Consider the following 18762-nt stretch of genomic DNA (forward strand, 5'->3'; position numbering starts at 1 on the left):
ATCACCCGATGCGGGATAGGATATAATATCACACAAACTTTACAAGATCAACTTAAATAGACATAATAAAACAAATGGACAACTCATAGTTTGCAAAAAAAAATTATTCAAAAAATGAATACCTCGTAAAATGGCGATTAATACCTTTTAATGGCCTTCATTTTTACTAATTTGATTTACTACCTTTTAATACTTTTTAAAACCCCGCGGACACCCTGTGTTTGTACAGGTGTAGGTTAAGGAGTGTGAATAGGAGTTTTCAAAGCCTGGTGTGAAAAACAAGCAGCAGGCCTAAGACCTCATGTAGATTAATATACTCCCTTGTGAAGAATCATGCTCTCTAAACTGTCCTGTAAAAATCTGAAGAATCCTCTTTTGTATGATGTTTGTGTCTAACTGAGATTTTGGACAATACTAAAGAACGGTGAATAATAATAAAACATAAATCATTCTTGACAGTATATTACATATGGGTGGGAGTTCAGAAGTGCATGTTGAGACATGTTTGGGTGTCAGTGGGCTGGAGCCCATTGTGACTGCACACTGAAGCAACTCCTGCCCAGAATGATTGCCAAATTCTTTAAGACATAAATGTCACAGAAGGGACTTCCTAAAAATGAGAATTTTGACCTTGAAGAAAAAAAAAAATCTTAATCATTTATTTTTTACAGATAAGGACAACAAAGGAAGCCGTTTTTTGTTATTTTAAATTGTTCCTTGTCTTGAAATGAAGCAGATTTCCTCTAAACAGTGACCAGGTTGTTGATTGATTCATATTTTTGTCTTAGATAATGCTTTAATAAATGTTCAGATAAAAGCAGTTGCAGCATGAGGATGATCAGGGCCTGTGAGGTATCCCTCACACCCCTGCGGACAGATAATCAGGAAAAAACATGACTTAACTTTCCAAACGAAACCATGATGAAAGTGCATCCTGTCGGTCACTTCATGGAAACCCCCGTACGCGATCCGGTCATTCATTCAGATGAAGAGAGGAGAGAAAAAGAAAGAAGTGAAGAGATGACTCTCCGGAGGGACTGCTTCTGCTTTTTCGGGTCTTTAAGTATTGGCGTCTCCAGACGTTTGTTAGTTCATTAAGCTCTCTGGAGAAGAAAGACCAACAGAGATTAATTCATTCAGTATTCATCCATTTAATCTCATATTTATCTTTCATTTTTTGAAGATGGAAAACTGTGGAAGCATGTTGAAGAGCGCGCTGGTCGTCATCGTCCTAGTGGCTATGTTTCTGTCGGAATCGGCAGGTGAGATTAAGATTTAGAAACAAAGTACAAGAGCTTTGCCTCCTGTGAGCCAGTTAAAATACTTATATATATATATATATATATATATATATTAATACTTTTTTTTTAAGTGAACTCTTATGTTTCCATCCATCGTTAGCAAAGGAGCGGGAATCCTGCTGTACCAAAGTCACCAGCCAGGAGATAACCGAGCCAATCTTAGGATACTTGGTGCAGCGAGCTAACGCTCCATGTGTCCAAGCTGTCATGTAAGTACAAAGAGCAACGCTGTATGTAATAATTTCGCTTTTCAACTTTATTTCTTTGCATTTGCCATAAACTGACATATCTATAGTTAGAGCTGGGCGATATGGAGAAAATCAGATATCACAATATTCTTGACCAAATACATCGATATTGATATTGCAACAATATTGTAGGGTTGACAATAGGTGCTTTCACAAAATACTTTTTACAATAACATTTTAGATAAATAATCAATAATGTAAAACAGTTTCAAGTGAAATTATAGAGAAAAAAACATGCATGCTAAAAAATATTGTGATGTTAAAACAAATGCAAATTAGATTTCCTCAAAATGTTTCACAACAGATTTTCTGAGAAAGTTAGTATGTGCTTGTTATCATCAACTTAGGCAACGTATTTGTATATCACGATATATAATTTCATCATTATGATTCCATTAATTTTATAAATAAGCCCTATCTACAATACAGAATATTAATACTATACCAAGAGAAAGAGTCTGGACAGTACTAACGTTGCATTTGTTGTCATCCCTGCAGCTTTCAAACAAAGTCAGGTCTTGTCTGCAGTTATGTGAGAGCTCCCTGGGTTAAACCCAAGATTGTTGCATTTGAGTAAGTTGTTTTTTTTATTACCTCTGATTTACTCACACGTCTCGACACTCATTCGTTCAATCCCCAAACGTATTGTCTAATATATTTATGTCATCTATTTTATTTCTCACAGGAAAGCAAAAGCTCAGGCTGCTGCTTTGTCTGTGGCCCCCTCAACTCCTGTCTCCCTCCTCTCCATCATCACATCCGCTGCCTCCCCTTCTTCATTCTCCACTCCTCCTTCCTCCTCTCTCCCTCTTTCCCCCTCCTCTCTCCCCTCCTAAACTCTTCCTGCGTCCTCCTCCTTCCGCCTTCTTTCCTCCTCCTCTCTTCCTGCTTCATCTTCCTCTCTCCCCGCTTCCTCCTCAACTCTCCCTGATTCCTCCTCTCTCCCCTCCTGAACTCTCCCTACTTCCTCCTCCTCTCTCCCTGCTTCCTCCTCCTCTCTCTCTGCTTCCTCCTCCTCTCTCCCTCTTTTCTCCTCCTCTTTTCCCTCCTCCCCCACCACGCCCGAGATGCCTGCTGGTGAAACCTTGCAAGATGCAAGAAGCTATGAGAATGTATAAAGGCTGCAGAGTTTTTACCCAGCTAAAGATCAAACGTGAAACATGTGATATGGCTGCTGTGGTTAGTTAGTGGGTGGAACATTAAATTACCCACAATGACAGAAACTTTATCTTCATAAAGCATCTTTGGTTTTCATTTGATCGTCATGTAATCTTGTTATTCAGTTTACATTTCCGTCTTTCGTTCACACTCAGCAGCAGTTTTCCTCTCCCAAAAACTTACACACACGGACATGGTCCGGTACAAATTAGTATATGGCAAATTAAGAAGCAAACTTCTTTCACCTCTGACTCTGGTATTATTGTCGCTGTGCTTATGATATCAAACAACTTCACAAGAATACTGAACAAAAAGTGAGGGTCATAATTGCTGGGTGGTAAACCTGGGCTGCTAGAAGTTTGGAGGCTTAAAAGCATCAGTGCTCCAAAAAAGGTACTCTGTTTGGAACAGGTATGAATGCGTTTGGCCTTAGATGTGGTCAAAAAACACTTTGTATTAACTAGTTTGTTTTTTAGCATACCTTTGCCTCAACTTGAAAAGGCAAAGAAAAGTTTCTGATCGTGCTTATCAAAATGATGTACCCATTTAGGTCTGCAACTAACGATTATTTTTATAGTTGATTAATCTGTCAATCATTACCTTGAATAATCGATTAGTTGTTTGGTCTATAAAATGGGAGAAAATAATGAAAAATGTCTCAGTGTGTCCTAAAGCCCAAGAAAGCCCTAGAAAATATTTACATTTAGGAAACTATTAAATTCATCGGCAACTATTTGGTTGATGAATTAAATAGTTGACAACTAATGGATTCATCTTTGCAGCTCTATATCAGCTGTAGTGCCTTATTTTGTTTCTATGTTGCATGTCAAACAAAAGAAGAAATCAAGCCATTTTCCTGTTGCCTTGGTGTTTCATCTGGGGCAATAGGTTTGTCAGAACCCATAATTAAATCAGCAGACTCATGCAGAGCCGTGTGGGCGTGGCACGGTTCTCCCTACAGTGCAGTAGAATTGATGAAGTATTTACATAACTGCAAAAGCCAAGTAAGCACTGATTCTGTGATTTCAATGACCAAAAGATGTCCTGATGTTAGGTTTAATTATGGCTGAAGCAGTTCAAGTAGAACATAACTCATAACTACATATAGTGGTTTTTTTGTTGTTTTTTACATGCATATTAACATACATTTTACTAGGATGTTTCCAAGACCAGCAATAAGAACTGCAAAGATAAACCGATTAGTTGTCAACTATTTAATTAACCACCAACTATTTTGATAATTAAAATCGGTCATGAGTCAAGTGTGAATATTTTCTAGTTTTTTTCTGTGACAGTGAACGGAATATTTTTGAGTTGTGGGAAAAAAAACAAGACATTTGAGGATGTCAACTTGGGCTTTGGGAAACACTGATCCACATTTGACATATTATAGAACAAACAACTAACTAAACTACAATTAATAGGGAAAATAATCAACAGATTGACAATGAAAATAAATGTTAATTGAAGCCCTACCAGAAAATCCCACTTTCTTTGACTTTTCCATTTTCTTGATATCTAGGAGGTAACAGAGAATTGAATAGCTCTCTGCTGGGTTTGTACTCCACCTCACCGCCTCCGTTTGATGATAACACATTACCTCTTCATTCACCTGCACACTCCTACACCCACACTCTCTGTATGACTTGTGGTGGGTGTCTCACCATTTCTTTCTAAATGGTGTCAGCCTTTTCTCTGTTGTGTGAAACATGCGATTCCTGATGCCCTCTCAAACCCTTAAGAGGCAAGTTGCTGAGTAAGAGCTTTGTGGCCTTGCATGGTAGCAGCAGAGAACGGGATAGGGATGTGGTTAGCACCTGCTAAAAACAAGCACAGAATTTCCTCTTTTCTGCCACTAAAGATTAAGAATGTCACACTTTTTCTGCTTGCTGCTCAAAGATGATACAAGTGACATTTTCGGTTTGTGTAACGCCTGCAGGGTCATGCTCTCCTTTCCAGTGTGTTGACATAGTGGGAGACGCTTGAGCTCATTTTCCTTATTCAGAATATGCTAAAGAGCTGGACAAGTCCAGTTTTTTTTTTTTTCAGATTTTTTGCACTCTTGAAGAATTTCTTTCTTTCAAGAAGTTTTTATTAGAGCTAAAATATTTAATCACGATTATTTGCATGATTGTCCATGTTAACTTGATAAGAATAATTGCAAATTAATCAAAAAATTGTATCCGTTCTAAATGTACAAATCTTACACTTTAATACCGTTTCTTACTACTTTAAAGTCTCTAGGTCTGGTTCAAGTTCATCCAAATTATTAAAAAAAGCAGAACATATTTTGCCACTTATCTTTTGCCTTATCCAGTCATGCGGATACACTTGATTTGAGATATGCATGGTTGAAACTATTGCTGTCACACAACCGCCAATACATTCAGATTATTGATAAGGATAGGGACAGAAAGCTGTGACAACAACCTTATGCCTGATGTTAATAATAAAGCAAAAGAAAACAGGTCAACAAGTGTCTCTCCATCCCTGTATGTGTGTCACCCAATTAATTACCTCCAGAGCAGAGTGTGTGCTAATCTGACATGATCATCTGGCAAAACAAATATAAATTAAATGCATTAAATAGTGTGAGAGGGGAAATTCTAGACCAAATAAGATGGGCTGTAACTGTAAATTGAACTTCTTTCTTCTTCCAACAACAAGAACACATACAATTTGATCAGCTCATCAAAAATGTAGTGTTTCATTTTAGTTTTCACGAGTCGACTGCTTAATATAAACTCAGCATCATTTAATATCATGGCCGGTATAACTAGTATTTTGCAGGTTTAGGGGGTTGGTTGCTTGAAACAATTAAGTAGGAAAACACAAAATCATGAATGTAAATTCAGATTAAGAAACATCAAGAAACATTTAGGCCTTAATCTTTGGTCCAGTAAGAATCAAATTAAGGTCTCACAAAGCTACTTAATTCATTTCACTTACTCTTTTAAGTGTGTTTTAAGGTTTTTTTTACTTGAGCAATAGCTCACCACAGGCTTCCCGTCAGGCCGAACAACGGCCCTTAGCTGTGGTATAATCACAACATATCACGGACGGAAATGAGCCATTGCTTTTGTTAAAAGCTAATCAAGTACGGCAATATAAAAGTTATAGTCACATTGCAATTTAAATGTTTTTTAGTAATAAATAATAATCTTTAGAATACGATAGGCCCTCCTAGGCTGGCTGGCTGCACATACCGAGGTGGTTGCGCTCAAGAGTTAGTTTGGATTCACCAACAGAATCACAACTAACCGAACAAGATAGCGGGGTAAAATTACTGCTCTCTGACAGCAAGGTAAAGCGGTGAAAATATTCGGAATATAGCGTACACTTAAAGGCAGGGCTCGACATTAAGGCTTGTCCGCTTGTCCGGGACAAGTGGATTTTTTGTAGGACAAGTGGAAGAGAAATTTACTTGCCCCACTGGACAAGTTAAAACTCAAACAAAACGCCACTCATTTTGTCAATGTTACAGAATTGAAACAAATACATATTTTACCCCACAATCCCGGGCAGCGGGTTGGCGGGCCGCTAACGTTAGACCCAGCCCGCTGTTCAGCGCATTCTCCGAAAGCGAAGCAGCATGAAAGCACGGCGAGCTAGCCGGTGTTAGCTTGCTAACTCCACCTTAACGTTACCTCCTCGCCACATCGTTCACAGAAAACAAGCTGAAAACAGAAGTCACTCGTGGCTATAGCAATGTGCTTTGTGTGGATGAAGCATTATATACGTTATTATGTGCCACTCATTCCGTTTATGTTACAGATTTTACTTTACCGATTTGAAACAAATACATTAACTAACGTTAGACCCAGCAGCAGCGGGAGAGCGGACCGCTGACGTTAGACCCAGCCCACTGTTCAGCTCCTTCTCTGTAAGCGATACAGCATGAAAGCACCGCGGAACCAGCAAGCCAGGCAGCCGGTGTTAGTTAGCTAACGTTAGCATGCTAACTACGCTTTAACGTTACCCCGTCCCCACATCGTTCACAGAAAACGCCGAATAAAGCTGTCACTCGTGGCGATAGAAGTGTGCTTTGTGCGGATGAAGCATGAAGTTAATTTGACTCTTGACGGCTGGCTCTCTGCCTCGTAACGTTACTAGCTGCTCCGCTACTCGTTTGTAGCGGATTAAATATCAGGTAATAATCAACTGTAAAGTAGCTACACCTTTTTAAAGGATCCCTTGGTAAGTGAAATTGTAGAAAGAAAAAAAAACAAACACGCTGACACCAACATTTAGTGGCAAAATCCATTGTTATGTCTACAAAATTATTCTAGATATAGTATAAGTTCAAGTCACCACTACCTCTGGTCAAAATATTGAATTAGTATCTCAATATATTGACTCAGTATCTCAGAATATAAACAAAGAATATCAAAGTAATGAGAAACTATAAAATATTGACTTAATCTCAATATATTGGCTTAGTATCGTAATATATTGACTTAGTAACTCAGAATATTGACTAAGAATCTCAAAGCAATGAGAACATTCAAAATATTGACTTACAATCTCAATATATTGACTCAATATCTCAAAATATCTCAATATATTGACATTATAACTGAAAGTAATGAGAAACTTTAAAATATTCACTTAGAATCTCAATATATTAACTTCTGCACACCGGCGTGCAAAGTATAACTTTGTATTATGAGTCTGGAGATCCTTTTTTCTTGTTGAAGGGGAAATCTGTTCTTGGGACACATTTGTTTCTACTGTTTAAACTGAATTGTATTAATGTTGATAGTGTTTGGATGCTTTCAATGGTTTCTTCAAATTCTACATTAGCAAAACACAAAAAAATTTATAAAATGATGAATCTTTACCCGGACAAGTGACTTTTGTTCATGGACAAGTGAAACGTAAATGTACTTGTCCAAAGGACAAGTGCCTCAAAAAGTTAATGTCAAGCCCTGCTTAAAGGGATACCCTGCTGACTTTAAACTACCTCTGTAATGGCAGTATGTGTGCAGATGAATGCCCCACCCCCGGCACCAGTTATCAGTTCGCTAGTCTATTTAAAAAAAGTTCAATATATCACAGTACTGCTGAATGTGACTCACAGTGAGCCTGAGTTCAGAATGACTTAGATGGAACAGTGAGAAAACATTTTTTTATTATTTATTGTAATTATAAAGTAGGGAGTAATTGAAAGCTTTGTGTAGTTTCTGTTCTAAAAAAAGAAAATCAGTAAGAAAATGGGAAGAAAAAATCATCTGCTGTGTAAATATGTCACTTATGTCAAAACTAGACATCAACCACGCTGTGCATCGTTTTTAGACTTTGCCTGTGTACTTTATGTGTGTGTGTGTGTGTGTGTGTGTCTGTGTACTTTGTGCGTGCATGTGTAAATGTGTCAGGTTGTTTCTCAGAAAGCGGTTACCAAGATGTTGGTGGTTTAAAGTTGCACAGAGGGCTAAAAAGAAGATCTCTGATGAGAAGGTGTGAAATCCCACGACCACACAAACATACAGCAACAGCATATACACGTACACACATGGAAGCACGTCATCAGTACTGCCCTCAACCAAGCCCACCCCAACATGATTTTTCTGAACTTGCCAATAAATAATCCAAAAGTCAATCAGCTTGTGTAGTTGCAGCCTAATCAGTAAACCTGTCCACCAGCCTGTCCTTTCTTCAAAATGTCCACGAGGGTCCTGTCCTTCGCTCTCCTCCTGCTCTGTCTGTGCTTCCAGGCCTCTGCACAAAACCGTAAGTACCAAATGATTACCACAATACTGAGCCAACATTTGAATCTCTTATTTCAGTCAAACAGATGTTAAAATGTATATTTTTAACCACTATAACTGGTATTCCCCATCCTCAGCTCCTACTACACCCATCTGTTAGTGGTGGGTCTTCCAGTTTTCTCATGTTTGATCATTTAAGGAGAGGTTTTTCTTTCAGCGAATGCTATTTATATTATAAGATGAGATATACTTTATACGCACTAGGGAAATTCCCTTGTTACAGCAGCAAAAAAGAAAAATCCCCACACATCAGAATAAGACAACTAGACATTAAATAGACATAGAAAAAAAGTATTCTAAGAAATAGAAACAATCTAATAAGAGTTATAATAATATGAATAATAATAATAATAATAATAATAATAATAATAATAATAATAATAATATGTACACTATAAGCACCCTTATTATAAACAGATAGGTAAAAAAAAAATATATACAGATGAGTAAGGTGCGGATGAATAGAAATGGCATATTGCACAGTAGGAGGTGACACGGAGTAATAAATAAGTAAATATGCATTGTGCAGAATATTGTCCAGTGATGGATCATCAAAATTAATTAATGGTTCAAATAATGTGTTTAGAGGGCGCCCTGGTAAAACCAAATAGAGCGCTACCATTAAGACCGAGTCCTTACGGCAGCGGCCGCATCTCACTATCACATAAAGCAGAGCATGCCGAAAAAATTATCTAAAATAAATAACGTTAGTTTCATAGTGATACTTGCTGCACACATATCCCCAAATGAGATTTGAACAAGCAACATGTCAAGTGTACGGCTCAGTTTCGCTCTCTGTCTTCCTGCAAATTAATTTCAGCTCAATTTGACGTGCTTTAAAATGCCATAAAATAACAATATCCTAAATAATGTTAAAGTAAATGAATCAACATCTCAGAAAGTTGTACAGTTGTCAGTTGATGCAATCTTTCACTGCCCTTCTCAGGTCGCCATCCTGGCAAAAAGTTAAAATGCTGCACGGAGGTCAACACCAACAATGTCAGTACTCAAGTGATTGGGAACGAATATGAAGAACAACGTTCCAATAAACACTGTGTGCAGGCTATAATGTAAGTTTATACATGTTTCCGACACACAAACATACATCATCATCATCATCTCGTGGGCACAAACATACACAGAATCTCCATGATTTTCTTCTTTCCCCCTCAGTTTTGCCACACGTACTGGAAGAGTCTGTGTTGATCCCAAAGCTGGATGGGTCAAGGAACGTAAGTTGTACCAACACACAAACACACAACAGTATATGCACAGAAACACTGATGCTCTTCTTTTTTGTCTCTCTGCTCTCTAGTCACTGCCAAAATGACAAAGCTGTGAAGCATCGCCGCCTGCCTGAGCAAAACGTTTTCCTGCTGATATTTGAAAACACACACACACACACACACACACACACACACACACACAAGACACTTATAGTCTGTAATAATCTCTCTGAATTAACACATCTCCATGCTTGTAACTTAGCTCAAACATAATAGTATATCTGCAAAAAGTGCAATATGAAGCAATAAATAAATGTTCTATCCAAAAACATTTCTGCTTGTATTAATGTTTCATTCATTACAAGATCTTTTGCTGATCACGGTCTTCTTAAAAAGGTCATGTCACGTTGCTGGATTCCTTATATCAAATCTTGAAATCAACTGCTATCTTGACTAAGAAAGACACTACAAATAAAAAAGGAAGAGATGTATATGACGTGTCATGATATGGATGTGAAGTTTGTGAGTTTGGATGATTTTGTAGGTGTATCACTCCGTTGATCTACTGGAAGCTAACATAAGCTACAGTATCATAAAGCTCAAAGGAGACTCAATGAAATTAGTAAAAAACGGAAAATGTATGCTTACTGTGATACTTTTTAATAAATTAATTCAAGGGAGAAAAATAAGCCATGCTATCTGCAACTACACTGATTGCCTGCAGAAACCTGCACGAGCAACAGAGAGGAGCAGGTTAAGCTAATTGATTTTATCTTACCTTATCTTAAAATGTCAGTATGAACTAATGGGCCTGGGGCTGAGAGCAACAGATAGGGTTTTCAGAAAGTATTTAGAGATGAACTAACAAATATATTTAACCCTTATGTTGTCTTCCCGTCAACCTTGAAAAAAAACACTTTGATGTTTTTGACGCCATTTTGTTTGTTTTTGCTTTTTCCAACGTTTTGTTAAATTTTTCTTCTACACATTTTCAGCACTTATTTCTACGTCCCATATGTTCTGATTTAAAACAAAAATTGAAAACAAAGTCAAGACAAGGGTTAATCTTTCTTCTAACAATTTATTTCTTCTAATAATTTCATCTTTGCTTTAAGAGTTTAAGTATTAATAAAACTTACACTAATGTTAATTACTTTTTCTGGGATTTGGGATGTTATTTTGTGTCTCTGGTGCTTCCACACGCATACAAACTTGGAAAAAAAAAACAATGCTGTTTTGAGTGAGATACGGGTTTCTGAATGTATCCTGTTCAGAGCTTCAGACTGGGACCAAATGGTCGCATTTTACGACCAAAATTTGAGAGGGTGCGACTGAATTTTACATTCAGTCGCATATGTGTGACCAGTAAATGCCCCCCCCACACACACACTTTTTTCTTTTTTTACACATTAAATTTCGGTACCTGAGAGCTCGTAAGCGCAAGCTAATCTGTCCTCTTAGCATTTGACAGAGAGCGGCGCGCGCAACACACACACACACACACACACACACACACACACACAGTTTTGTTGAAGTCACAGTTAGTCACGGAAATGCAGACATAGTGGTTGCAAGTGTGGTTACAGTTGTTCAAAACTTCATGCAGACAGCATTTTCTGTAAATGTACATTTACGTTTCACTTGTCCATGAACAAAAGTCACTTGTCCGGGTAAAGATTCATCATTTTATAATTTTTTTTATGTTTTGCTAATGCAGAATTTTAAGAAACCATTGAAAGCATCCAAACACTATCAACATTAATACAATTCAGTTTAAACAGTAGAAACAAATGTGTCCCAAGAACAGATTTCCCCTTCAACAAGAAAAAAGGATCTCCAGACTCATAATACAAAGTTATACTTTGCACGCCGGTGTGCAGAAGTTAATATATTATTATTATTATTAATAGATTCTAAGTGAATATTTTAAAGTTTCTCATTACTTTCAGATTTCTAGTCAATATTCTAAGTTACTATGTCAATTGAGATATTTTGAGATATTGAGTCAATATATTGAGATTGTAAGTCAATATTTTGAATGTTCTCATTGCTTTGAGATTCTTAGTCAATATTCTGAGTTACTAAGTCAATATATTGAGATACTGAACCAATATGTTGAGTTACTAAGTCAATATATTACGATACTAAGCCAATATATTGAGATTAAGTCAATATTTTATAGTTTCTCATTACTTTGATATTCGTTGTTTATATTCTGAGATACTGAGTCAATATATTGAGATACTAATTCAATATTTTGACCAGAGGTAGTGGTGACTTGAACTTATAATATATCTAAAATAATTTTGTAGACGTAACAATGGATTTTGCCACTAAATGTTGGTGTCAACGTGTTTTTTTTTTTTTTTTCGACATTAAGGCTTGTCCGCTTGTCCGGGACAAGTGGATTTTTTGTAGGACAAGTTGAAGAGAAATTTACTTGCCCCACTGGACAAGTTAAAACTCAAACAAATCAAAATGCCACTCATTTTGTCAATGTTACAGAATTGAAACAAATACATATTTCACCCCACAATCCCGGGCAGCGGGTCGGCGGGCCGCTAACGTTAGACCCAGCCCGCTGTTCAGCGCATTCTCCGAAAGCGAAGCAGCATGAAAGCACGGCGAGCTAGCCGGTGTTAGCTTGCTAACTCCACCTTAACGTTACCTCCTCGCCACATCGTTCACAGAAAACAAGCTGAAAACAGAAGTCACTCGTGGCGATACCAATGTGCTTTGTGTGGATGAAGCATTATATACGTTATTATGTGCCACTCATTCCGTTTATGTTACAGATTTTACTTTACCGATTTGAAACAAATACATTAACTAACGTTAGACCCAGCAGCAGCGGGAGAGCGGACCGCTGACGTTAGACCCAGCCCACTGTTCAGCTCATTCTCTGTAAGCGATACAGCATGAAAGCACCGCGAACCAGCAAGCCAGGCAGCGGTGTTAGTTAGCTAACGTTAGCATGCTAACTACGCTTTAACGTTACCCGTCCCCACATCGTTCACAGAAAACAGGCGAATAAAGCTGTCACTCGTGGCGATAGAAGTGTGCTTTGTGCGGATGAAGCATGAAGTTAATTTGACTCTTGACGGCTGGCTCTCTGCCTCGTAACGTTACTAGCTGCTCCGCTACTCGTTTGTAGCGGATTAAATATCCGGTAATAATCAACTGTAAAGTAGCTACACCTTTTTAAAGGATCCCTTGGTAAGTGAAATTGTAGAAAAAAAAAAAAAAAAAAAAAAAAAAACACGTTGACACCAACATTTAGTGGCAAAATCCATTGTTATGTCTACAAAATTATTCTAGATATAGTATAAGTTCAAGTCACCACTACCTCTGGTCAAAATATTGAATTAGTATCTCAATATATTGACTCAGTATCTCAGAATATAAACAAAGAATATCAAAGTAATGAGAAACTATAAAATATTGACTTAATCTCAATATATTGGCTTAGTATCGTAATATATTGACTTAGTAACTCAGAATATTGGTTCAGTATCTCAATATATTGACTTATTATTAACTCAGAATATTGACTAAGAATCTCAAAGCAATGAGAACATTCAAAATATTGATTTACAATCTCAATATATTGACTCAATATCTCAAAATATCTCAATTGACATAGTAACTTAGAATATTGACTAGAAATCTGAAAGTAATGAGAAACTTTAAAATATTCACTTAGAATCTATTAATAATAATAATAATATATTAACTTCTGCACACCGGCGTGCAAAGTATAACTTTGTATTATGAGTCTGGAGATCCTTTTTTCTTGTTGAAGGGGAAATCTGTTCTTGGGACACATTTGTTTCTACTGTTTAAACTGAATTGTATTAATGTTGATAGTGTTTGGATGCTTTCAATGGTTTCTTAAAATTCTGCATTAGCAAAACATAAAAAAAATTATAAAATGATTAATCTTTACCCGGACAAGTGACTTTTGTTCATGGACAAGTGAAACGTAAATGTACTTGTCCGAAGGACAAGTGCCTCAAAAAGTTAATGTCAAGCCCTGCATTAATAAAAGGTCGCTTAAACAAGGTTTAGCAGGTTTTAAAAATATATAAATACATTTGGGTCTCTCTCGTCTCTCTCCTGCTGTAGGCTACTTCAGCCTCTTGAGGAGGGCACACAGCATAGACCACACACACACACACACACACACACACACACACACACACACACACACACACACACACACACACACACACACACACACACACACACACACACACACACACACACACACACACACACACACACACACACACACACACACACACACACACACACACACACACACACAAAAATGTGACTCAGTAGTCCTATGTTTGATGAATTTCCTCAGCTAAGTTGATTCAATATTTTTGGGTAATGTACAATACGTGCAGTGTCGCCCCCCACCGACAACGCGTATTATTGTGCTCATCGGCGTGTCGCGTATCAAAAACTTGGACGACACATTTGGCTACACATCGACGCATAATGGCGGCCGAAGCATAGCGATGCGTAGCCTTGCGGACGCGTATGCGTACCAATGCGTTGACTCTGTAACGGCCCTTAGGCTATGAAACTTTAAAAAAAAAAAAAAAAAAAAAAAAAAAAAAAATTGCTTCAGTGATTGTTTCATCCCGTCCTGCTATGCGTCTAAAGTCTGCTGCAGCAGGAATAAAGAGTTGGGCTCCGGGTTTTTTTTTCTCACCCCTGTGATCGGCACATCTGGGTGATACCGCCAAATGTGCGTTAGCATGTTGGCTGCGTTTCAAAACACACCCTACCAAAGGTGGAGCGCCGCAGACACCGTCATCGTCTTATTCACAACCCTCCCTCCGTCGCTAGCTGATCAGGAACCGGCAGGCGGGTCTTCCAGCTCCCCCGTTTCATTAGCGCTACACTGACTTGCACGGCGATCCGCTTGTTGTGCTAACCTCAGCCCCATTGCTCTCAGCCTCGTCTGCCAGCTGGTCCGCATCTCTGGCCAGACCTTCAGACACTTGCCCATTCTAACCAACGAAGCTAACGTTAGCTTGTTAGTAGTACGATGCAAGACATTTTGTTTTCTTTCTTGACAACTGATTGATTTGAGCCCGAGCTTGGATGTTTAGGGCCAGAGCTTTCTCACCATGTCCACGAATTTAAGATAAAACACCATGTTACGCTATTATTATTATTGTTATAGCCTAGCTACATCCATGTGTCACCCACCCCGCGTCCGCACCATGGTCCGTGCACACTCTGCGGTCAAGAGTTTAAAAGAAAAACACTGATGTAAATAGTACATGTACTGTCGTATTACATCCCAGTCACATGGAGTAAATTATAAAGACACACACACACACACACACACACACACACACACACACACACACACACACACACACACACACACACACACACACACACACACACACACACACACACACACACACACACACACACACCATTTATTTAGGACGTTACGGTAATTATTTCATCCTACGAAAGAACAAGACATAATTTAAGACCTTTGTAAACCAAATGTGTAACTTTGTGAACGTTATTCAAGACTTTTAAGCCTCATCGGATCTGCATCGATCTCAGATATGGCATTTCTAAAATCTAATTGACGGAAATCTCTCGTAGCAACGGAGAACTTTAATCCCAGACTGTACATATTACTATTATTATTCTATTTTTTTGAGCTGCTGTAACAAGGGAATTTCCCTAGTGGGTGATTAATAAAGTATATCTCATCTTATAATATAGCATTCGCTGAAAGAAAAACCTCTCCTTAAAATGGTCAAGCATGAGAAAACTGAAACCACTAAACCACTAACAGATGAGTGTAGTAGGAGCTGATGATGGGGAATACCAGTTATAGTGGTTAAAAATATACATTTTAACATCTGAAATAAGAGATTCAAATGTTGGCTCAGTATTGTGGTAATCATGTGAGTGAATCTAAATCAACAAAACGTCTAATCGGGCCGGTCCTGGACTGCTCTCTGCTCTTTAATCTCTGCCTGTGTGTGTCGTTTTAATTGTGTTTGCCTGTCTGGACTGCCCTCATTTTAGTTTGGAACTTGGATGCATTAAACTATCTTTATCCTTTGATGACTGTGTGCATAAAGCAAGAAATACAAAATCAAGCTGTTAAAAAAAATAAATAAATAAATAAAAGTTAAATTGCTTCCTTGACATCTCTCCCCACGGTCCACCACGGTGCCTTTAAAAGTTCTTTGTTATTTCTCAAAGCTGCTACAAAAGTTGCTTGACAACAACACCACAGTTGCACAAAAACCATCAAACAAATGTTATAAGTTATTGAATTTTATTGGGCTGAAAACAAATTAAGTTTAGGGAAACCTTGTATATAGCCTACACTTTGACTGTTGAACTGCAATTGAACTTAAATAATATTATTGTGCTATTAAATTTGGTATGCCAGATAAACTGGGAAATTGTAAAGCACTGGCACAGGTGATATGTTTATACTGGAACTTTGAACTGGACTCCAGTGCCATCTAGTGGCACGTCCAGGTGTAAAGCAACTGTGAATAACAAAACTGGAATGTTCCCACTGCTTATTCACTTAGTTGCCACACCGCACGCTGCAGCGATAGTTTCGGCGTCTCCTCTATTTTTTATGCGATTTGTGATTACCTGCCTGGCATACGTGTCAAGCAAGGCAAGTAATCTCATACAGGAAGACCACAGTGCAGCCGGATATTTTACCAAAATAAACATTTCAAAATAAAACAGCCAGGTTTACGATGATTTTGGCTGTCTTGACTTCTCACAGCGAGACAAGCAATCAGGCACACGGAGGCAGAGACCAACGGACGGAGTGACGGACACACACACACATCCTGTCTCTTTCTATCGGGGGGAGAGAGAGAGAGAAGGATCGCTTTGTGACCGCTGCGTAGAAATACGCGTCCATTGTAAAAAGGCCAGGCGCTCGATCAAGCACTTATTTACGCTACGCAACACTTACGCGGGCGTTAAGAGTCCTACTATAAATCCTACCGTCACGAAGGTTATAATGTTCAAAACTGTTTTAGAGTTGTTAGAAGTGCTGATTCAACTTTATGATTATTTTGGGGGCTGCAGTTTTTGTTGAGGTTGAATTGGCAGTTGGAAACATTTACCATAAAGAAACAGAGAATAAAACTGATGTACTGTATGCATAATGTAGACTGACTTACGCCATCATTTGGAGCCCAGTGTGAACTTTGAAATGATGAGCAGGAGACCAACTGTACATCACGGTGCGGAGTCAAACATGCTAATTCCATGCTTTTGTGAAAAAGTGAATTTTCACATGACTACTACCTGATTAAACACATAGGGACATTAAAAACCAACGTTCATTCATGGTAAGAAATGAAAAATTAGCACACAATGCTAGACTGTTGTTAGCCATTTAGCTAGCCTCGTCGTTGTTAGCCATTGTGAGGAGAGAAAACATCGTTTTTGGTTGTTCAGATACTTTTCATAAACAACCAACCGGAGCTTTTCCCGTTTATAAACTCGACAAAACCTTTTTTTCTCTCACTTCCACAGCTGGGGGGATTCATCAATTGCTTGTCAGCCCGTCCAACACAAAGCTTGATATCAGCAGAATACATAGCTAGCTAGCTAGCTAGCTATTTTACCGCTCTCTTTTTTCAGATGCGCAGACAGTGCATTGTGCCCGTGTGCAAACACAGCAACACCTCTAATGACAAACGCCACAGTATGTAACGTTATAACGTAAGACTACTATTTTTTTTCAAGTAAATGGTTTCATGACCACCATTAAAATATGGGCGGACTTTTCATATTAACTCATAATAATCACAGTCATTTCTTACCAAAATCATCAACAAAGTTGCGGTTGCATTAGTCTCGCATTGCCACCTAGGTAGGTCCACAGCGCTGCGGAGTAACGTTTAACAAAATCAAATAGTCTGAATGCTTTGAACTGATTGGTTAGCAGGAAGTTGGGTTGGGGGGCTTGCCCAATCCGGTGTCTTGTAGGCGGGACTTCTTTCATGCAATCCATCAGTGTTCTTTCTCATTTGGCCTGAGAGATTCAGCTCAAAATCTTAATTTATCTCATTTGAGTGTGATGATTCAGCCTGAGACATGATGAACTCCTTCTACAGCTGCCTGTTTTTCTGAAAAAAAATTTACCTTGCCATTTTTTTTTACTTCTTTGCCATTAAAGTTTGCCTAAGTATCAATCTTATATGTCTTTTGCTCTGTTTGAGTGTTACCGTTATCAACAAGATAATCTCTTAGAAATGCTGCTGAAATGCTTCACAATCAATCCAAAGTAAACATGAGCCGGCCCGGGAGAAACATAAAGGAGCCCAACAATAAATTAGTTTCACACTCAAGTTTGTTATCTTCTACAACATGGTCTCTTGTTCATTGACCTCTGACCTTTGTTAACATGGATCAGAGTGAGCTGTCAAGTGCAGATAAACATGCACAGCAGTGATGGATTTACTCCGGCCAATGGAAACATAAACACAAGAAAAGTTATGTTAATGTACCCTCAGTGATATAAATTGGAACAACAAAAAAAACACCCCTCGGTATAACGTAGAACTATTAAACAGCATTGGAGCCTCCTAAATGATCATAAAGTTGTATAAAAACCTCAAACAATTTGAGCAAAAACTGAACATTACCTTAATGAAGGCAGGATTTCTTGCAGGGTTTTTATATTAGAATCCCTTAGCTTGGAGTTTTGCATCTTTATGACAATGCTTATCTGTAGCCTCTTTTCATTTTGTGCTATTACCCTTTGATATTTTATTTTATTTTATGAGCAATAATGCACGTTATTTTTTCCATCAGTACACCTCAGAGTGCAATGTGCTTCTTATTTCACGGTCACTAAAATATGAGAAAAAGTTAGTCCAGTTTAAATCAATATTGTCAGTTTAATCCATGCACAGATTAGTTACCCCAGTAAGAGGAAGCATGTTCAGTATTGTCAACATCTATTGATATGTATTGTTACTTGCAGTCTAACACACCTTGTGCACTGATTTAGAGCGGAGGTAGT

The 18762-nt window shown here is 38.1% G+C and overlaps 1 protein-coding gene across 1 annotated transcript in view; it reads right to left on the reverse strand.

The window, feature by feature from the left end:
- msl2b (MSL complex subunit 2b) overlaps window positions 1-17616 on the reverse strand; it is a 60809-nt gene extending 43193 nt beyond the window's left edge. The window contains exon 1 of the mRNA XM_028569453.1: window positions 17558-17616. The gene's annotated coding sequence lies outside the window, so the exon portion shown is untranslated. The remainder of the gene's footprint in view (window positions 1-17557) is intronic.
- Window positions 17617-18762: the final 1146 nt, after the last annotated feature.

This window comes from Perca flavescens, chromosome 22 (assembly GCF_004354835.1).
Source record: "Perca flavescens isolate YP-PL-M2 chromosome 22, PFLA_1.0, whole genome shotgun sequence".
Taxonomy (NCBI): Eukaryota; Metazoa; Chordata; class Actinopteri; order Perciformes; family Percidae; genus Perca; species Perca flavescens.